This window comes from Abrus precatorius, unplaced genomic scaffold, assembly GCF_003935025.1.
Source record: "Abrus precatorius isolate BTA unplaced genomic scaffold, Abrus_2018 Scaffold2, whole genome shotgun sequence".
NCBI lineage: Eukaryota > Viridiplantae > Streptophyta > Magnoliopsida > Fabales > Fabaceae > Abrus > Abrus precatorius.
Genome location: NW_020874362.1, coordinates 8,416,865 through 8,440,402, shown reverse-complemented (window position 1 = coordinate 8,440,402; position 23,538 = coordinate 8,416,865). Strand labels below are relative to the sequence as shown.

Genomic DNA, 23,538 nt, shown 5'->3' with positions numbered 1-23,538 from the left:
CAACATATTTTTTATAAATAAATCTTTTATAAAATATGTTATAATAATTTTGCTATTAAATTTTTAAAATATAATTTACCATATTTTATGTTATATTTAGTTTAAATTTTTTTTGCCCAACATAAAAATATACCTAAGAATTAGAAGTCCTTGAATGTTTTGACGGAAAACTTTATGTAAGAACGAAAAATGAAAGTTTTCACGTGTTTTGGATGTTTGTTTTATGAGTAGAAAATAATATTTTTTTATGAGGCCCATAAAAAAATGTTGTTACACAAAATGGTGCGGTTTTGAATGGAAAGGGGTAGTGATATTTTTTTATTCTTTATATTTTATTAAAAATGCTGTTAAAATAATATAAAAATATTAAAAAGATTTGAAAATTACATAATTAAAAAATATATTATATTATAATTTTTGATATTTTATTATAATAAAATTTCTATTGTTATTATAAAATAATTTTTTATATAATTTTTATTTTTTTGCTTCATCCAAATAAATAACGAGCTTTTATTTTTATTTGTCTAAATAATACATATTTTTGGTCTTATTTTTATATTTTCTATTTATTTATTGATACTCATTTTCGATTTCGTCCCAGCACAAAAGTGCAACGTCACGTGGCGCCAATTTGATTATTGATTAATGTTATTTTGCGGAAGTCCAAAGCGAGGATGATTCCGAAGACCGGGGGATCCCAACATTGCAAGATGAGAAGAAGCTTGGAATCTTCGGATTCGATGCTGTGTGTTGCTGTTTTCCCTTACCCTTTCCCTTACCTCTCAATAAACCCCTTCTTCTCCTCCTTTTTAGTTCCTGCACCCCAAACACGCCCTTTCTCTCTTCCGTTGCCTCATGAAGTTTCTTATGTTCAATTCCTACGTTCTCGCTTTGCTAATTGCGTTCTGCTTCAGCTTCTTCAGCTCCGGAAGCTCCCAACTCTCGCTCCTAAATTATGATCATAACGTGAAAGGTGGTTCGCATGGACGATCCCTTCTCTCTCTTCCACCGTGGGTTCCTTCTCCTCATTCTCACTCTGTAACGCATAATAATTGATGGCATTTTCTGCTTCCTTTTTTAATTTTCAATTACCACGTTTATGTGCATATGTTCTAAAGTGGTGAGACGTGTAATGCAAGAAAGTGAGGGTTTATCAAACTTTGATTATGTAGATGTTTGTTAAGAATTTACAAGATATGTATAACTTATATTGGTTAAGGTTGTTTGAACGGCATGGTGCTGTTATCATTGAGGATTGTCATGTGTATTTATGTGGAACACTTCTCGTACATTCTTAATTGCATTCTACACTTTTTATTTTTAAGAAAAGAACCTTTATACTAATATAGATGGGAACAGCGTAAAAAATAGATAAATCATAGCATTTTATTTTGTGTGTGATGACTTATACTCACTTTCAAAACATTGATTCTCTCATTTGATTTAAAATGAATTAATTGCACCTTTAGTCTCTATAATTTGGGTTATTACGATTTTAATCCCCTAAGTTTTTTTGGAGCTAATTAAGTTCTCGATTTTTAAAATTGTACAAATTTAGTCCCTATTTATTTATTTATTTTTTACTTACCATAACAAGAACAACCAAGCTTTATCTCAATAGGTAAGATTGGTTATATGGACCATTGAGCTTGGTAAAAAACTAATGTCTTAGAAATATTATGTATAAGTACATAAGGCTCCTTTAGGTCTTTCTCTAATTTTGTCTTCTGGATTAAAAGTCATACCATCCACTCTCGTCAGTGGTGCCTCTAGTGGTATTTTCTCCATGTGACCAAATTACTTTAGATGGTTTTTAGTCATCTTCTTCCACCACAGGTGCTATTCTAATATTCTCATGGATACGATCATTTCTTATTCTATCATATCTGGAGAAACCACTTATCCTATCAATATTTTATACTTAAAATTCTTAAATTCTAATTTGTTACTTAAAATATTTACCAATTGAATTGATTAAATTGTCTTCTATTCAAAATTAATAAACTAAAATATGAAATTTAACCCAAAATAAAAAAAAATTCTTAAAATTTTCTTCTTTGAACCCTAATTTTGCATATTATAAAATCCTTTAAATTTTATCAATTGTTTATTAACTTTTTTACTTTTGAACTTTTAAAATCATGTCATGTTCCAATTCTATTGCAAACACTCATAATTTGAAAAAGGTTTTTAGTGGATGAAAATTGAGGGGGTACTAAATTTGCACAAATTTAAAATTTGAGGGACTTAATTAGCTCAAAAGAACTTGGGGGACAAAAGTCATGCGTAGCCCAAACTGGAGGGACCAAAATTGAAATTAAGCAAACTGTGTTTTATGCTTAAAACATTGATTCTCTCTTTTGATTTATTATATGTTAATTTTATATTTTGTATTATAGTTGTTTGGTGTTCTGTAATTGTTAAGATTATTTGTATCCTTGTGTGTGCATTGTGTCCATGCTTTCAAGGTTGTTATCATGGTTTTTGTAAATGCATTGCTTGTTTCTATTTGTCAGTGGCATTCTAACCATGTCATTTTGCTGACAGTAAGCCTGCAACTACAGCACTGATTGCCACCCTAGATGGGACTATGTATTTGGTGGAGAGACAGGAGGGTGGTTTTGTGAGGGTGATATGGTCATTCTCAACAGGATCGCCAATCTACAGATCATATCAAGCTCTCCTAAAGAAGGATAATGGTAAAGAAAATGCATCTGCAGCACTAGTTACCGGGTACATTGAATGTGGGGATGACTGGTCATTGTACATGCACGACAAGCACTTTGGTAAAATGGTATTTGTCTTAAAATATTAATTGTTATCTTGATGCTTTTCTTAAGTGAAGGCATTTTGATGACGGTTTAAACTTTAAACTAATATCCTGAATTTAACTTTTGCTTGGAAGTTACCCTTTTCCTTGATTGGATGGGGATGGAAAATTTGCATGTTGGCATTTTATTGAAATGACATAGATTCCAATATCGTAGATTGAGCTTCATCGCTTAGAAGCTTACCTGAAATGCTTGGGAATTCATTTTATCGTTTTTGGGGAAGCTAATGGAGGCTTTGGTTGTCCCTGTGGCATTTCTTGTTTCTTTTAATTAAGCAAATGTTTAATATTTATTATGATCCATAGTTTTTCATGGTTAGGTTTATCTAAGTGTTGATATTGTTTTTCATAAATACTGAACTTGATGTTCTATTGATTGGCTTGTCATATCTGCAGAGAATCTCAGAATCTATAGCAGATTATGTAGCTCGTACACCTACATTTTCAGACGACGGAGCAGTAACACTTGGATCCAAAAAAAGCACTTTATTTGATGTTGATGCTGAAACTGGATCAATCATTCAAATCCATGCAATGCCCGATTTCAATAATGCTTCTGCAGCTTGGAGAGATGACAGGACTGTTACAAATATCCTCAGTGCAAAGAAGAAGGATCCTGCCGATCCCATGAAGCTAAATTCACCACAGTTGCTGCTCAAGATTTTTAGGACAGATTATTCTCTACAATCTGTTGCTCCCAGCACAGGAAGAGTTTTGTGGACTACGACAGTAGCTGAATTTGAGGCTGTATTATTATGTGAACATACTTCATTTGATGTTGAGGATGAGTGTGCTTTTGACAGTGGCCTCAATTTTGCAATGCCATGTCCATGTCAAGAATTACGACAGATCTTTCGCCTGAAAAAGAATTTTCTGTTTGAACCTTCCATAAATGAAAGATTATATCATGAAAATGATATGCGCTCATTTCCTACCTCAGATCTAGTGTTTCCTTTGCAACCATTTACAAATAGATTTTTCAATGGTCATAATGGTAATATGATGCTTCTTGTGCCTTTGCCAAATTATTTGCCTTTTCTTTAACCTAAAAGCAGGTTCTACAATGCTAATGATAATGCAGATGTGCACCCTCAGCCTCTTGTGGAGATTACTACACCAGGGACACCAGGGGAAGTTTATCTGAATGGGACAAGTGAATGGCCAACTTTCTTACCTCTTATATTGTTTACTGTCTCTGTTCTGGGCTTTTCACTCATCTATCCTCTAGTGATTAAGAATCAAGATATACTGAAGGACCAAAACAGTGAGTCTGAATTAAAAAGTTCACCTGCCATGAAAAAGAAACCACGCAAGTCAGGGAAGTACAATGGCTCTACTTATAAAAAGGAAAAGCATCTGTCTTCAGAAGATGAGCATGTACTGACCCAAAATGATATTGATAGAGAAGTATGGTGGCACTTCAATCAAGTTGATGAAGGTATTGATGGACGAAGGATTGGTAAATTATTTGTTTCCAATAAAGAGATTGCTAAAGGTAGCAATGGTACCATTGTTCTTGAAGGAATATATGAAGGCCGAGCAGTTGCTGTCAAACGTCTTGTCAAGGCTCATCATGATGTAGCCTATAAAGAAATCCAAAACCTCATTGTGTCTGATTGTCATCCAAATATTGTCCGATGGCATGGGGTGGAGTTTGATAATGATTTTGTTTACCTTGCTCTGGAACGTTGTACATGCAACTTAGATGATTTGGTTCAAATTTATTCAGACATATCAGAAAACCCTGCATTTAGGAAGGACCAAGGTTTCAGATGTTTGATAAAGTCCCAAATAGACACAGGGGAGGATGATACACAATATCTTTGGAAAGCAAACGGCTATCCATCAACTTTATTACTGAAACTGATGAGGTTGATATCATGTCTTCTTGATTTGATGATCTATTAATAGCCATATACTGTCAAAAATTAAAATATTTTATACGGGACTACAATCTTCACATTTCTTTCTCATCCAATGGAGAAAAATGAAGTTAGTGAAAACAATTGGATTGGGTGGGATTCCCAGGTGTATTAGGCATTATATAGTGTACAAAACTCTACCAGTATAGTTAATCCAACTTATCTGAGGTTGAAATAAATCTTCATTTATTGAAAGCCTTTTCATGGAAATTCACTTTTTAAGTTTATTTTATACCTATTTATTAAACTAACTTTCAGTCTTGAATTGCAATTCAGGGATGTTGTTTCTGGGGTTGTTCATTTGCATGAACTGGGAATAATACATCGAGATTTGAAACCACAAAATGTTCTAATAATCAAGGAAAGATCCTTATGTGCAAAGCTTTCTGATATGGGGATTAGCAAACGCCTTCTTGAAAATATGTCTTCTTTGGGTAATAATGCTACTGGTAAGTATTCCGTAGAAGAGTAAAAAATTATGTTGTCCTTAGCATGTCTTCAATATATTTCATAAAATATTATAACTTATTGCAGAATCAATTGGTGATCTAATTGAGGAAGTAACTTTAAGAGTTGTTTCGTAATTTTGTTTTTGTTCCTAATTTGTTTCCATATCAATCCAATCTCATATTAGTCAGTTTCATGACTTAAATAGTGATATATAAAACCCTTCTATTCACTTTTTCATTTTTCCCCCTCCTTTTCAGCTTGTGCATCCTGCTTTAGTCGAATCCTACATTTAAAACTACATACACTTTAATTAGTTTATTATTCTTGCCCTAAGTTTTAATGGCTTAATTGCAGGTGTTGGCAGTTCAGGTTGGCAAGCACCAGAACTGCTTGTTCAAGGACGTCAAACACGGGCTGTAGATATATTTAGTTTAGGTTGTGTCCTCTTTTTCTGCATGACTGGGGGAAGGCATCCATTTGGAGAACGTATTGAACGTGATGTCAATATTGTTAATAACCAAAAGGATCTTTTCTTAGTGAAGTTCATTCCTGAAGCTGAGGATCTTATTAGTCGTCTATTAAACCCTGACCCTAATCTAAGGTAAATCATTCTCATTCAATGCAATTTCTGGGAATTGAAAATATTTGTGCACCTTCATTGTGTTGCATCTTGTTGTATCTTGCTTAATTGGTATGTGGTATAAAATGATGAAAGCTCAAAATTTAAACCAACATACCTTTATTAATAGTAAGATATGATGACTGTAAGAGTGTAACCTATTCCGATAAGAGAACTGCTAGGAACAAAGCTCTCTAACATTCTTTTTAACACACTTCTCATTGTTGACTAAAATTTATTAAAAACTACAAAAAGTATGAGAAAATTATTAAATTATGAGTGAAAAATAGTGGAACCCTAATGATTTTTGTAGTTTTCAATAAAATTTAACCAATTACTTAGTGTGTTCCTAGCATTTCTCTTCCAATAATATCTAGTATTCATTCTATTGGAGTTCTTATTTGAGTTTCTGAAGGTCTGCTGATAGCTTAGGATTCAGGAGGTCTTTTCCACAACTCTCTTTGTGCCCCTTCATTTGTTTCTCTAATTAATTATGCTTTTTTTGCTATTGAAAACAATGCATTGAGTAGTGGCCTGCCTAGTCAATGAGGCGGTTGCAAGACTCCCTAATTTACAAACATGAGAAAAAATTGGTGGTGAATACTGATTTGCCCTGCATGCAGGTGTGTGAAGGTTCAGTCAATGCAAAAGAAGTTTTATCATAAGGCAGTAATAATAAAGTAATGATATTAATGATTTTGGTAGCCACTTTAGGGAACTCCCAATAATGAAGTAATGAACCTTTGAACTCTGCCATTTCCCCTATTGTTAATAGCGTCACTGAGACTATCAATTGCACTTGAATGACAAAACTTGACAAATGTGAAACATTTGGTTGCTTAAATTAAAATTAGTGGGGTTGTCTGATATCTCCTATAATTTAAGGGACTGGAAGAATATATTTGTTGCCAAAGACTAGATCTCCTAAAAGGCTTTTTGGGTAGAGGCCTATGAATGGTGTTATATCTCTTGCTTTTATATTTGTAATTGTCTGTTAAAAGCTAGCAATTTCATTTAAGAAACTATTTCCTTTATTGCCAGGCCAAAGGCGATTGAAGTATTGGACCATCCATTTTTCTGGAGTTCCGAGATGAGACTTTCTTTTCTACGTGACACCAGTGACAGGGTGGACTTGGAGACCAATTCTGTTCTTTTGGTGGCATTAGAAAGCACCGCCTCAGTGGCCTTGGGTGGAAAATGGGATGAAAGGATGGAACCAACTTTCATTGCTGACATTAGTCGTTACCGCCGGTATAAGTTTAACAGTGTTCGAGACTTGTTGCGAGTTATGAGAAACAAGCTAAATCATTACAGAGAATTGCCTAGAGAGATCCAGGTTCTTCTTGGTTCAACATTCTCTAGATAAATTTATTTTTTTCATTTTTATTTTGGTTGGATAGGCTCGACAACATGATGAGTTGGGGTGGGATTTTGCTCATCTTGATCCCATCCTACACCCTTCACCCCATAATGCCTGACCCACGCCTTCTGACCTTGCAGGTCTTGGGAACGAAATCCCCGTATGCACCCCTATAAAAAATATACAAAATAGGCACCCTGCTTACCTTGCTCGATTCCATTCTTATGAAAATTTCAAACAGATTTATAGTAATAGCAAAAACTAATCCAATTATAATGTAGATTACCATCTCATATAATTGAAAATCTTGTGAATATTTGGATCAACTCTATCCAGAATTTAACGAAATATAGACACTTTAAAGAACATAATTAACCAATTTTAAAATGTAATTAGTTTTATTTATTTATTATTATTTATGGGGTGTGGGGTGCATTGGCCCCAAACTCACCCTCCAGTGTGTGTGTGTAGGAGTAAATAACACTAAGGTGCTCCCAATTCCATCGGCCAGGTTTGGAATTTGTGGGGGTGGGTACAAAAGTTACACTGGCTGCCCTGGCAGACAAGGATATTCTGAAAAAGTCAAAACATTTATAGCTGAGTAGTTTATATATCCATTATCAGAACGTGTTCAGCGTTTAGCAACCCAAATAATATCATTTTAACCAATTGCATTTCCGACAAATTAGTAAATATTGATTCCCATGATTTTCAAGGTGACGTGTATGTCGAGTAGAAGTGACAAGTTATGGCATCATTAACAGGTTGGCCCACTTATTTTCCAAAACTTTCCTTAATGTCAATTGTAACCAAGTGGGCTCCTTTATATATAATAGCTTCAATGTAAATATACTCGCAATAAAGAGGGTCTATACTAGGTGGATTAGGCTAAATGGGCCTAACAACAATAGGTCCAAATGTGTTAGTTAGAGGGGAGGGAGCATATAAAATGTACCGGAATATGTGTTCGTTATTTTGGTGTGCTTGATTAGTATGATTGAGTTTTCAATATCTATAATGCAATTCACTGAAATTGAATGAGCTTCCTGGAGATAATATGATGCTTAAATGTGATGGCATTCCATATAAAATGTCAACTGTCTACATGCTTCTTTGTTAACATATGTATAAATAATCTTCTAAGGATAAACTTCAAGCATACCAAATAATTAAAGAATGCTAATAAATAAGTCGTGCATAAGCTGTACATCTTTACTCTTTAGGACATGACAGCTTTCTCATTACACACACATACATGCATATATGTATGTATGTATGTACGTACGTACGTATGTATGATTTCTAATTTCTATCTTGTTTTTCAGCAACTTGTAGGACCTGTACCTGAAGGATTTAATGACTACTTTGCGAGTCGATTCCCAAGACTCTTGATTGAGGTGTATAAAGTTGTACTCCAATATTGCAAGGAGGAAGAATGTTTCCATAGGTATTTTAAAAATGTTGATTAGTGCCGTGGATCCGTTCGAATGGCTCGAGAATATATCATAAGGCAAAACTGGTCGCAGCTTGAAGCAGTTATGTTTATCTTTTATATAAATGTAATAATGAATATGCATGAGTGTATCATGTAGCAACTGATTAGTCTAGCCTGAAGTTACCTGTTATATTCTGTTACTACTTCATTCTTCCCTAAGAATGTGTACATACGTCTGATTCAGGATCATGTATTCGTCAAATGTAATACTTGTGCAGGAGATTCAACATCTCATCCAAATATATTCTGCAATACTAGGTTAAGACACCCAACAGATCATCATTTGTAATTATATTAATATTATAAATAGGAAATTAGTATCTTTGTAATTATAATAACTTCTTATTTTGTATCAATAGTTCTTATTATAAATATATGTTATGTATTTTGTTCACTGGTATCAAGAGTTTAATAAGAAATAAATTCTAATCTGTCCTTTCTCCGTGGGCCTGCTTATAGGTGATTTTTTTTCATAAATCATGTCTCTGATTTCTGATTTTTCTTTTCGATTGCCACTGTCCACTTTGACAACTTTTTTGACGGCTGCTGTTCACATCACTTGCGACTTTTTTGGCCGCTATTGATCACATTGCCGGTGATTTTTTTGGCAACTACCATTTGCACCACTAGCAACTTTTCTGGCGTGTTTTTTTTTATAGGTTTTATATATATATATATATATATATATATATATATATATATATATATATATATATATATATATATATTTGAGATAGGGATAGCTTAGGAATTTCACTTGTATCAGACAGTTTGAGGGAGAACTCAAAAAGACTCACAATTTTCATATTTGAGTTAGAAACACTTTTCTTGGGCTCTTGGTTTCTTTTTTCTTTGAGCTTTCTCTAAATTTTTTGGCATTTCTCAATTTTGTTCATCCATGTAGATAGCCATGAGAGGCTAATTACACAATCTACCTAACAGATTCTTCATTGTAATGGTTTGATTATGAGGTTGTGTTTAATTTTGGATTCTAATTCTGATTTTTTCCTCTATCATTCAATTTTGATTATATTTTAAATTAAACTTGATTGAGTTCAATTAATATGATATGATTAGAATAGAACTTAATAATTCAAAATACACCTAATTAACTTTTAATTGATCAATTTGTATTTTATTAGGTTTAATCAAAGGCTTGATAACATATTTGTGATCAAGGTTAATTAGATAGAATTTAAATTAATTTATCTAATATTAATTATGAGATTGTTAATTCGTATATGTTCATTGATTAAATGCTTAAAGATGTTCGTGTGGATAATTTGAGATTAAAAAAATTGGAATCGAATCGAATCGAATCGTATCTCTTTTGGTAATCTATGATGAATCGAACCATTGCGTGAGAGTTTATTAGGTTGATATGTGTTAATATATTTTCTAAGACAATTTCAATTTTGATATCTAATTACTTGATCTTTGTTGCATGATAAAATCTCCCAAATATGTCTCTATTTGTTGTATTTGAAAGTGGAAGTGTTCTCTAGGATTTGACCTACGTTGGATCATATACTACATTTGTTAAAACACCTAGTTCATTTGATCGCGATAGTGACATTGTTGATCACCGACCAAGTTTTTACTATCATCAATATAGAAACCCTCAAGTTGTTACATGTATATAGTCCTACTCAATTCACTATTCATAAAAGAGGTTTGCACATCCATTTGGTATAATACTAAATCAAAGTGAGCAACCTATGTCATAATTATCCTAAAGGAATCCTTGGTCGACACAAGTGAAAAAATCTCTTTAAAGTCAATTGCCTCTTTTTGTTTGAAACCCTTCGCCATAAGTCCTTCTTTGTCATGAAAACCCATTTACAACCAATTGTCTTACAACTCTTAGGAAACTCAATAAGCTTTCAAACACCATTTAATATCATGAACTGCATTTGTTCATTCATTGCGTGCTTTCACATTTTAGATTATGGACAAAATATAGCTTCCTGATAGCTCTTCGTATAAATAATATTTCCAATGTCATATGCATTCTCACTAAGATAGACTACGAAGTTATCTTCAATCACAGATCGTCTTTCTCTAGTTGATCTTCTCAAAGAAATTTATGCAATTGGTTGAATATGTTTTGGAAACTACAATAGGAAGATCACATGTTACAACCCCAAAAATTCACTCTAGAAATACTACTCAAACGTAATAGTATGTCACTCTCAAAATGTCCACATTAGAAAATGGGAGAGTTAATCTGAATGATGTTGCTAAGTACCATCCAACACAACAATGATTTAAAACAATATATCAAGTAAGTTCCACAAAATTGTCTAACTAATATGTTCGAGCACTATCAAGTATATCAATTTTAACACTAATTCCAGTCAAAACAAATGGGAACAGTTAATCATTATCAACATAAAAAGCATAGGGATCCCAACATACATTCATTCCATTCATTTTTAAATCATTTTTGGTACTTGTAGTTCTCACCCGTCTCAAGGTGAATCCTTGTAACATTCACTTTTTTCTCTTTTGCACATAATTTTAAATAATATGCAACGACATGAATCCATATCAAGAGAATAAGATAAACAAAGATATCACCACACAAGATTGAAATTGAAATACTAGAGCTTAAACATGTAATTATAAAAGAGTGAAAGTTAAGCGTGTCCATCCAAATCAACCCATGACTACGCTTGATGGTTAAGCGTGTCCATCCATCTTATGAGCAATACCAACCCATGACTATACATTCATATCTATATATAAACTCCAAAGGAAGGAAATCTTTACTAGGATCAGATTCCATTCCATCGGAAGAGGGCAAATCATTCCTCATTTGAGGCAGGGGGAAGGCGGCAAGTTGTTGTTGCTGTCTATCCATCCAATGGTAAGGGGTGGTGAGCGCGATGCAAGTGGTGGTGGTGATGATGGGCGCCACACGGAGGGTTAGCTTCATCTGAAGGTGGAAGGAGAATTCTTATAAGACGACGAGATATGGGTCAAATGGATGACTCAATAACTCTTGTATCCTTTCACTCAAGCTGGAAGGTAGCATTCGGTTTAGGAGCAGGTGGGGGTTTATGACTCATGGGGCCCTTACCTTTGTCAGGATTTTTAGGGGGTTCAGTGGGTGATGCTTGATTTGGTGGTACCACAAGAGAAGTAGAAGGGGGAAATGGGGAGAAGGGTCCATTCTCTCGTAGAGGTGCAGAAATATCAACTAAAAGACGGTCACTCTAGTAGGATTTTCAGCCATCATCAGTGATGGGTCATATGCTCATGTTGACCATTCCCTAAAAGACATATCAGTTGGTTAGAGGCTCGTAGGTCCATATCTCTCTCCTGCGGTCTACCCCCAAATCATTGCTCGGTAGGGGTCCATATGAAATATAATCATACAAGCAAACAAGAGGAAAAACTAAAGAGAAAAGAAAAATAAATAAATAAAAGGGTGAGTCCATCACAATAAGGAATCATTCTCAATATAATTAAAATGAATACAAGAAAGAGATTAAGGGAGAGTTCACATTCCATAGGTTAGACATCAAAGCATTACACGAGCACACCACATTTGAGTGCAAAAATCAAACAGATTAATGATATGAAATACATGTCACTTAGATATTTCACTCCCTCAATTCTAACATCCCTCCAGTCAAGGTGGTCGGAGGTCCTCATTCCCTACTAACACAAATATACCTTTCTCATCCATTTAACTATTATTCTTCAAGAATGAGCCTACCACAATCCTTGGTAGTGGGTGTCCACGTCAAGATTAGTAAGGTTTGCTTGGCGATGTGACCCAGTTGCGGTGAGCTATTCCACACCATTGGGTCACCCCTCCTTTACTACCCCCAAGGTCCTTTCCTAAACCTGGACACAGGCATTCCCCAATTGTGTCACGCTGTTACCTTGACTCCTCTTGTTTACTTCCATGCATGATGTATATGAACAATCAATTGAGTACATGTATACATATTATCTTTCATTTCCTATAGTCATAATTCTTAAAATATAACATTCAGATTCAACCCGAATACCACACATACAATTACCATGACAATTTCAAGCAACACATCACCTTATAAAATAACAATCAGACCCAAATAAAGTAGAATACACATAATTGTTCTATTATTTATGAGGAATGTGTGTTCCTAATAGCAACAATCAAACCTATGAGGAATAAGTATGCTTTCTAAAACCACGTATATTAGGATATGAACAATTGCTGCACAACATGAATGGAACTTGCTTATCACTAACTCCCTAGGCGTCCTTGGTCTATCATATATGATTCATACAATATTAAACAAATCCATTCAGCTAAAGTCTATATTTGAATACAGTAGTTACAATGGTCCACAATTTAAAATCTCTTTTTGAATTCAAGGAAAAGAAATACATAATATAACAAAGTCAATACAAGAAAAATTTTCATTCGCTACTAGCATTTATAATTTACTCAATCACAACCATTATCAAATGCACACCTGAAAATAAATCAAAATAAATCAGAATTTAAAAAGGCAAAGAGTGGGTCATCCAAGTACACCCATTAAGAAATCCAAGTTATTAATTCCATCTAGTATAACAGAAATATGCTAAACACATACTTATAAAGAGGAAATACATAATTTTTCATTTTAAAAAAATGTTATTGTAAATTGGACAGAGTGACACTAAATTAGGCTGCAAACACATATTTTCTTGCAAACTATTCTAGCATAATTTTAGCTAATATGTAAAGATTTGAATATGCTTACATGGAAGCCTTATTAGGGCGACACCTAAAAGACATCACAATGAGTACAAGATATGAATTATAATCTGAGAGTTTTTGAAAATAAAAACACAATGAATAATGTAAATTTTTAATGAGTAAATTTATCGGAAGCAAAATACATGTAAAATCTCAATTTGAATAACAGATAGAATGAACATTCCGAGAAAAATAAAAATAACAGTAAAAGAGTAACAACCAAATGGACTTTCCTTAATATGCATAACTTCCTATTCCATCTTGTGTTATATGGTCTTTTAAGGGGATGGCTGTAAATAGTGTTTAGTGTAACACCTTAATTTTAATAAATAGTTTCTGCAAAAATGGGAATAATAAAATTTTCATTTAAAATATTTCCCAACACATAGTTTTATCAAAGTATTTCAAAATAATAAGGGATTACAAGTTTATATCAAATGACAGTTGAAGGGCTAATTCAATTACATCAAAGTTCCTAAAAATAAATTTTTAGTCCTATAGCAGTTTCATCGATCCCTTTACTGAGTCCGGTGCTGATCGTCTTGGTTACCTGAAAAATAAATGTAAGGGTGAGTACTCTACACTATCACACATAAGCATAAAGACTCACCATTGCATATCATACATATTCAATACCAAATTCAATCATGTATCAATTAACACATTCATCACTTTTCAACATTTCATACCAATCCACACACAGGTGCGCTCACTGCATCATCAAACAATTTCACATACACACACGTGCGCTCACTGCACGTAGCCACGCTCACAATTTTACATCATGGATGGTCGTCGGTTAGCCCCGCCTCATGGATACAACGTCTGCGGTCACGAGCCACTCAGCAAAGGTGTTAGTCAGAGGCCGAGTCAGGAGGAGAGTGTGTGGCCTGTGGTGCACCCAAGCTCACTGTTGGTGTCACCATCACCCTTTCTTCCCCAAGGTATTCTTACCGCCCCCATTTTCTACACCCCAGTGTATCGTTGAACCATTCATAACATATTCATAACCGCATTTAACATCCCATCACACACATTTTCAGCCATATTCTCAATCACATATAGTACTCATATTCATACATGACACATATGCCCACATTCACTCACATCACACTTAAACATTAAGTCCTTATTAGACTTCATCACAATCAAATCACTACATCATCCACAATATGTTCAATACCCATCATAGTCCAACCATTTCATCACAAGCAACACTCAACAATTACTATATCATATTTCAAACAAAATATCTACCCAAACAAACAATTCCCTACCTTCTATCTCAACTACATTGCAATACATAGCAAAATAAACGACATTCAAACACAAAGAGATAGGGTAGAGTCTCTCCTTACTTTAAATCAAAGACCTAAATACAAAATCAACAAGGAAGGTGATCCCCACACAAATTTCGTCCTAAATACATGGAAGAATCTCATGAAAACCAAGGAAAACCGAGAAAATAGAGAATAGGGATGAGAAACCGAAACCCTAACCATTAAAACTTACCTCCAACGCCCTAAACATGATTGCAATCTTCAATTTAGCTTCCAAACGGCCTTGAAGATAATTTAATTGGTAAGAATAGGTTTTGAGTTGAGAGAATCAAAAGGAAATAAAGAGAGAAGAGTGAGAATGTGTTTCCTACTTTCGTTACAACGAGATATTCCCGCTACAGCGACACCCTCTCTTGCTACAGCGAAACTGCACCCAGAAATGCACCCTCCACTGTCGCCTTCTCACTACAGCAAGAACGACACAGTTTCATACTCTTCACCTAGGGCCTTTTCGCTACAGCGAGAATATCCTACAGCACCCACACCTAGCCAAATTTTCAGCCAAACCAAACTAGCCACAGTCAAACATTCTCAACACACACACACACACACACACACACATATATGGGCTTAATTATATTTTTGGTCCCTATAAATATAAGCATTTTTGTGATTAGTCCTTACAAATATTTTTTTTAGGAAGTGGTCCTTCTAAAATAAGAAATTAGAAAATGATCCTTGCCGTTAACCCCCTTCTGTTAAGTGTTGAGCTGGCTTTCCATCAGCCAGCTCAGCACTCCACGTGGCCTAAAATAGTCCTAGTCAATTGCCTACATGGCGCCATACTTGCTTAAGTGGGTTGTGTCTCAATCTGAAGGTTGTATAGGAGCTGTGAAGCTTGTGCCCAAAAGGGAGAGTGTGTGGAACGTGGGCTAAGGCTAGATTTAATAGAAAGGGACACTTGCTTGGACTCGAAGGGGAAGCTTGTCATCCTTGTCAGTGGTCTCCAATAACTCTCAAAGATGAGTTTGGGTAGAACTAAGAAGGGGAAGAAGGTGTGTAGAGAAGTAGAAGTGTGGAGCATAAAGCCTCTTTATATAGACTGTGCCTTGAGTTTCTAATTGGTTGAGCTCTATCTTTTCAAATCAGTTTTATCCACAATCAGAATCTTAACTGAAAACTGCTCCAAATCTTTATCTAAGTTTAAATTTTAAATTTAAAATTCAAACTCAGATTCACATAGCACAGCAAAGACTAAAAGTATCTAATTTTTCTCTAGAATATCTCTATAATGCACTAATAACAACTTCCAGCTAAACTTCAATAATTAATTACATAATTAGTGTAAATATATATAAAATAAGGTTTAATTGTATTAATATAAGTCATAAAATATATTAAATTATGAACTTATCATTCACACCATAGATGATCGCCAGATAGCTGCCGCTCCACAGATACGTGTGCAGTATTAAGCTCTACAAGTAAAAGTGTTAGTCAGAGGCCGAGTCAGGAAGAGAGTGTGTGGCCTGTGGTGTAACCACGCTTATTATTGATGTCACCACCACCCTCTCTTTCCCAAGATATCTCTATCGCCCCTATCTTCCACACCCCAAGTGTATCGCTGAATCATTTATAGTTTTTCAACATTTCGAACACAATCATAATCGCAGTCAATATGCCATTTCCACACACTTTCAACCATTTCATGTTATTCATCATCAACAATGGCATGTCAACACATATACATTAACCCACATTCTCAATCACTTCAGGACATTCACTTTCACACATGGCACGTATGCCCACAATCGAGCACATTAAACTCGAACATCAATTTTCATAAAAATCCTACCGCAATCAAGTCATTCCATCACACACATCATGCTCAATATCAATCACATTGCATTTCACATCAAGTTTCCATCATAATCCCACTACAATCAAACCATTTTCATCAAAACACACATCATCCTATATTCTATGTTAATTACCTTCCAATACATAACCATATAAATACATTCTAAGCATAAAGAGATAAGGTGGAGTCCCCCTTACCTCAGAATGAAGATCCAACACGAAACTCAACAATGAAAATGCTCCCACACAAATTTCGTCCTAAACACATGAAAAATCTCCATGAAAACTGAAGAAAATGAAGAAAGTGATGAAGGAACGAAACCCTAGCCTATAAAACTTACCTCCAAAAGCTCTAAACTTGATTTCAACCTTCAATCTTGCTCCCAAACAGATTTGAAGGCAATTTAAACGATGAAATAGGATCGAGGGTTGAGAGAATCAAAAAGATTTTGAAAAGAGGAATGGGAAATAAATTTTCCAAATCCTAAATCTCTTAAATACTCCTTGAGTTGCGATACTTTTGCTACAGCGAAAATATCAAAGAAAACTGCACTCTAGTTTCTGCAAAATCTTGCTATAACGAGATGTTATACTTTAGAATAAAACAATATGCTTTGTGTAAAATCACTACGTAACAAGTGTACTAGGTGATGGTAGCAAGTAATAAAATTTTGGAAATCAATGAGTTCCAAGTATCGTCCACAATGATCTTATTTTCAATTACCACTTCATAATTCAATAATTATTTGAGCCATACAAATTGTTTAAAAGATTTGTAATATGTAAAAATAAGATATAAGAATAATAAAAGGTAAAAAATATGTTGTAAAAATAAAATCCAAATTTTATATTAAAATGCTATGTAGAAAATAATTAGGAATCACTTCACCAGATTTTCTATTGTAGTGTAATAATGTTCTGGACTCTTAATAATTCTAATTGATTGATAATCAACTTCACTTCTTTAACCAAAGGACAATTCCTTACCTCATTAATCCTAATACTTAATTAAATATCCCTAATTCCTTAGGTGAAATTCAATCAAATATTGCATTAAGTTCTGAAAATTATAGGATTACTAGATTATGATCACTTATTCTTAAGGCCTCAATAACCTAGGTATATGATTCAAATATGAGAAATAAACTCAATTTCCTTTGAATGATGATTCCTCAATTCAATTAAAACCTCAAGGTTCAGGTCCAAAATTACATTATAATATCAAATTTGGATCTATGGATCCCTAACCAAAAAGGTTTAGAACAACATTACAATGGAAGAAGGAAAGTAAGAGAAGAAGAAGACAAGGAGCAGAAGAATGATAAGTTCATATTTTGATATATTTTATGACTTATATTTATACACTTAAACTTTATTTTATATATATATATATATATATACACTAATTATGTTATTAATTATTGCATTTTAGCTGAAAGTTATTATTAGTGCATTATGGAGATATTTTGGATAAAAATTATATAATTTTAGTCATTGGCAGTGCTATGTGAAGTTGAGTTTAAATTTTGAATTTAAAATTTAAACTTAGATGTGAAGATTTGAAGCGATTCTGATTGTGGATAAAATCGATTTGAAAAGATAGAGCTTAACCGACTCGAAACTTAGGCTACAGCCTATATAAAGAGGCCTTATGCTCCATACTTAGCACACTCCCACTTCTCTACGAACCTTCTTCCTCTTCTTAATTCTACCCAAACTCATCTTTGAGACTCATTGGAGACCATTGGCGAGGACGACAAACTTTTCCTTGGAGTACAAGCAAGTGATTAAGCGCCCCTTCAGAGAACAAGAATTCTCTTCATCTTCTACCTTTTTAAGTTTCTTGTTTGAGTTTTCCTTTGCAGTTATGGGTTTATTTACCATGTTCTTCGTAGTTTATTTTGTTATGAGTAATTAAACCCATAACTAGGGCTATGACAGATCCTACTACAAACTTTATGTGATTTTTACTTTAATGTTAGTATTGGTTTTTTTTTTTTTTTTTATGTTTAGTTTTATTCTATTAGATTATATTGTGTATGTTAAGATTTGATCACCCTTAGCATCCCATAGTTAGTTGCATTGTAGGCGATCGTATCACATGTAATTAACAAAACTATAGGATAAAACGAGATAAGGAGTTAGATTAATTACACTTAATTCCTTTCTTTTAGCCGTGATTGAATTAACAAACTCATAGCATCTTCATGCTTTCTCGATTAATTACCTTGCATAATCATTGGTGGTGTTTGCTCAGGAAAAGAATATTGACATTGCATAATCATTGTGTGTTAATAGAACTAATTATGAGTGGTTGGCAAATATTTGAATACCAATATCAAGATTAAATTAATTAGAACAAAAAGAAATGTAGTAGGTGAACTTATAAGTCCTAGGCTTATCTCATTTGATCTTTCTCATACATTGTATTACTATTCTTTTAAATTATTGTTAACATTAAGCTCTATTTTTGGTCTATTACAATCCTATTACATTTAAACAATCGAATCAAGCTATTCTTGGTATTTGAAAGTAATCTTTGTGGGACGATAACTTGGGAACTCTTTTCAAAAATTCTTTATTACTTTTTGATGGGTACACTTACCCACGAACAAAGAACATCTTCCAAGACCTAATTTTTACCCTAATTTGTCTAGCAATGAAGTTTGAAAGTTGCTCCCAATGCTTCTCTTTGACTTTCTTTGGAAGTTAAAACAGTTAGAAAGTGAAAAATGACAAAATGATTAGAAAAGTCTTTAAATCTGAACTCCTAACTACTATTTATAATTTTTTCCACCTTTTCCACTTTATTCATTGAGAGTTTAAACATGGAAGGCCTTCTAGAAGCTTCTATGGCTGAAGTAGGAACTCAAATCATCTCTATGCTCTGCCAGGATGTTGGAGTTGATTTTGGGGAATATCAACAGAAAATCAGAGTAGCTCCTTGCATCACCACAGTTATGGTGAAGGAGCTGTTTAAGGCTAAGAAGAGCCTAGCCCTAGAGGTACCCCCTCAAGCTGCAGGAAAGAAAGACTTCCCTCCCAACATGAAGTACCAGCTGAAGCAAATAACTCTGCGACAGGATGCCATACATGCTGGTTAGAAAGCTGCTCTGACCCTCACAGAGACTATGTTGCTCAACATGGGGAAGAAGATAGGGATGACTGCACAACAGATTTACTATGTTCAGAATGATCTTCCACCTTTTACACCTACAGCAGAAGAGGAGGAGGAAGAGGAAGATAGCAGCTCAGAAGAGGAGCAAGTACTAGACCTAGTTGTAGCAGCAGAGGAGAAGGATGACGAAGACATAGACACTGACTCAGCTGATGATAACCTCTCTTCCAGCTCTGATGAGGATGCTATTTAGCTTTAAATTTCTATTTATGTTATTTATTTACCCTTCCATTTCATTGTATATATTTTTTCTGCTAATTTTCCTGTAATTAATACACTTTTTCATTTATTTTCTCTGCTTTTAATTTTCCTTTATTACTTCTACTCTGAATAGCAAGTTAACCCTTTTATGCTATATATATATATATATATATATATATATATATATATTATCTGAGTTTGAGTTTATTTTGCTTCTTCTGGTGCTGCATCTATTGTCTCTTAGTGCAGCGAATGCCCTCAATTCCATCAAGAGGAGCATCATTTTTTGCCCATGAGTTGAGGCAATATCATTCATGAAGGGGGGTGAAGTTCTTTGTCTCTATTTCATATACTCTTAACCTCATTTTTCATGCACAATTATACATCAAAATACAAAAATAATTCTTTGTTCTTTCTCTTTTTCATTGAATCTAATTTTGTAATTCCAATTCTAGACTCTTGCGACAATTTTCATTCAATTCATGAACACACTCTACTTTTGTAAATAATTCTCTCTCTATGCCATGTTGAATATCTTTTCTTGCAAGGTGAATTATCCTCACATGATATTAAGTAGTTATCACCATTTTTACCATGGTAGAGAATTGAGCCCCTAATTTCTTTTCTGTGTGTATATTCCATGTAATTTTGCATCTATCCTCTAGAACTTACCCTGTTTCTTAGTTAAATATTTATTATGCAATTTTTATCTAGATGATTGAGGCCTCATTTACACACACCCACTCACTATTGCCCACCCTTGCACCTTATTGTATTACATTCCCTTCTTTTGCCAAACTTAGTCTGCCAAAATATTTTTTTTTCTTCTATCAAAAACGTATTTCTTTTGAGTAACATCAAGAGTGAATGCAAACACTAAGTTTGGGGTGTTGATTTTGACTGTAGTTGCTTGAGGACAAGCAACCTCTCAAGTTTGGGGTGGTGGACATCATACATGTTACTAATATATGTAAAAAAAATTTTTTGCTTAAATTTGAAGAAAAAGAGTGGTTGCCAAAGTCCAAGAAATTATAAAAGAAAGAATGAAAAATGAAAGAAAATAAAATGAAGCAAGGTCCAAGAGATTGAAGAGATCTTCACATAATGAAAAATGATGGAAAACAAGGTGAAAGAATACTTGAACCTCTTAGGCTACCTCATTTGATGCGTTTCATTCTAATTGATTGTATTCATTCACCCAAAAGGATTCCCTTATCTTGAAAACTCACTTGAGCTTTTGACCCTCCTTGATCAAATTGAACCTTACCTATCCCTATTTGTGACCAACCAAGTCCTTTTGATAGGTAAATCATTGTATTAAAGCAAAGGAGATTAAGAATATGGTCAAGCATATGGTAGGGTAGAAACACCACCTTGTGAGCTAGATAATTTCTTTGCATTGTGTGAAGTATAATGAACCTTGTTGATTTTTTGTTTCATTTGTATGGGACATTGCATAAAATTAATTGATATGGGTGTGCTTTCTTGGTTGAATGACTCCATGATTTTAAAATGGAGGAAGTGTATATTAGAGTTGAAAGATTGGAACAGAAAAAATTTTAATTCTTTTTTTTTTATAAGTCCAACCCTTATTACTTAAGTCCTTGAATTTTGGTTTGCTTGAGGACAAACAAAAGTTTAAGTTTGGGGTTGTGATAAATCCACATTTTACTAAATTTTTATACATCATTTATTATTTTTTTATAGAAAAGAATAGACTTAGATAGTGTAAATAAGATGAATATTCCAATTAGGCTAAATAATATAGGTTTCTTAGTTTTTGGTTAATTTACATTAATTTAGATAGTTTATTTTACATGTTTTGATCATTTGAATAATGTGGCAGGAATCCCTAAGCTTATTTTGAAGAATTATTGGATTTTGAAGAATTTGAGGTGAAAGTAACTACTTTCAAGATTGATAGTGACCACTACAGCAAGCTACTTCCAGCAAAGGGACCAAAGTGTTCACTTTCAAAGTTAAAAGTGACGACTACAGCAGCCCAGAATCCACTAAGCCTGCGCGTGGCTACTATGAAAGTTCATAGTAGTTACTCCAGAGCGTGCAGAATTGAAGGTGCTGCGCATAGCTACTATTAAAGTTCATAGTGACAACTTCAGAGAGCCCAAAATGTACCAATGCTACGCGTGTCTACTATCAAAGTTGATAGTGGACACTATAAAAAGGCAAAAACTAACTGATGCTGTGTGTGTCTACTATGAAAGAATGAAAGTAATCACTTTGGAGGGCGTCAACCTTAGTATAAATAGATTTTTGCCAAATTAGGGTAGAGAGCTCTTACACTTTTTGTACCTTTTCTCTTCCTTACTAAATTAGGACATTTTTCAGAGCTTAGGACAACCTTGGGTGACAGCCAAAGGTCCAATCTAGGGTTTGGTTTCTCATTTCTCTTGCTTTTACATTAATGCCAATGAGTTTTCTGCATTTCCAAACTGTATTTTTGACCCCCATTTCCATGGAGGGCTAAATTTTGTGTAATCCTTAGTGAGTTCACATGAATTTTTGAGTTCCTTGATTTTAATGATAATATAACTCCTTTCTTTTCATGAATTACTTCATCTTTGCCTCTTGAATTGAATTAATGGTGAATGAGGGGGACATTGCTTAATTAATCCTAATTCGTTTTAAGGAGATTTTAAACTAGGGATTGCTTAATCCTAGGTTTAATTCTAAGGTTGCGTAATCTTGGGATGAGGGATTAGAGCCTAACAAATTGCGTAATTTCGTTGGGATCATAAGGTTGATTTTCGTTGGGAGAGAGGATGAGTGTTAAATCTTGAGTGAAATGAAGATAGAATCTATGTGAATGAACTAAAGATTGCTGCTTTCTATTGTTTGAATTAATTAAACTTGTTTGTTTACTGCTCCTTATATTGATTTGAAACTACAAAACCCCCCATTTTAATTGCTTGTTCAATTAATGTCTTCAACATGTTTAATAAAGATTAATAGCCAATGTTCATGGGAGACAATCTAAGGTAACCCTAGTACTATATTAATTTGTTTAAATTTTGATGAGAATTTGCGACAAATCTTTTAAACACAACATGAAACCGCTCATCACCCACTACAGTATAAGAGTAATTGCAAACCTTTTCTTCTTATGATTTTTTAATTAATGGAATTTATTTATCAATTAGTTGTTATTAATACAAATGAGATGGTTATTACAAAAATAAAAATAAAAATTAAAGACCTTATTTTAGACCCAAAAAAATTATATTTGGTGTAACCCTAAACTTCTTACTTTTATATATAAAAGTAATGCTTATAATATTATATTTAATTATTTTATTTTAAGAAAATATTAAATTAATTAACACAATAAATGTCAAACAACATACAATAACACAAACAGAAATCAATTATTAAATTTATTTTATTAAAATATAAGATCACATTCATAAATCAATGTATAATTCTACTGAAATACCCTAGGACAACTACACACTAAGCTACTTTTATTTATATATTTTTAAAATAACTATTCTATATCAGTCCTAATAACCAAGGTTATCTATTATAGTGCTGTTATGCTAACAGATGAAAGTCAACAATTAGTCTATCGCATTCTA

The 23,538-nt window shown here is 33.6% G+C and overlaps 1 pseudogene; it reads left to right on the top strand.

Annotated features, from left to right (window-relative positions):
* The first annotated feature begins 667 nt into the window (after positions 1-667).
* LOC113858754 lies at positions 668-8,671 on the top strand (annotated as a pseudogene).
* The last annotated feature ends 14,867 nt before the right edge of the window (positions 8,672-23,538 follow it).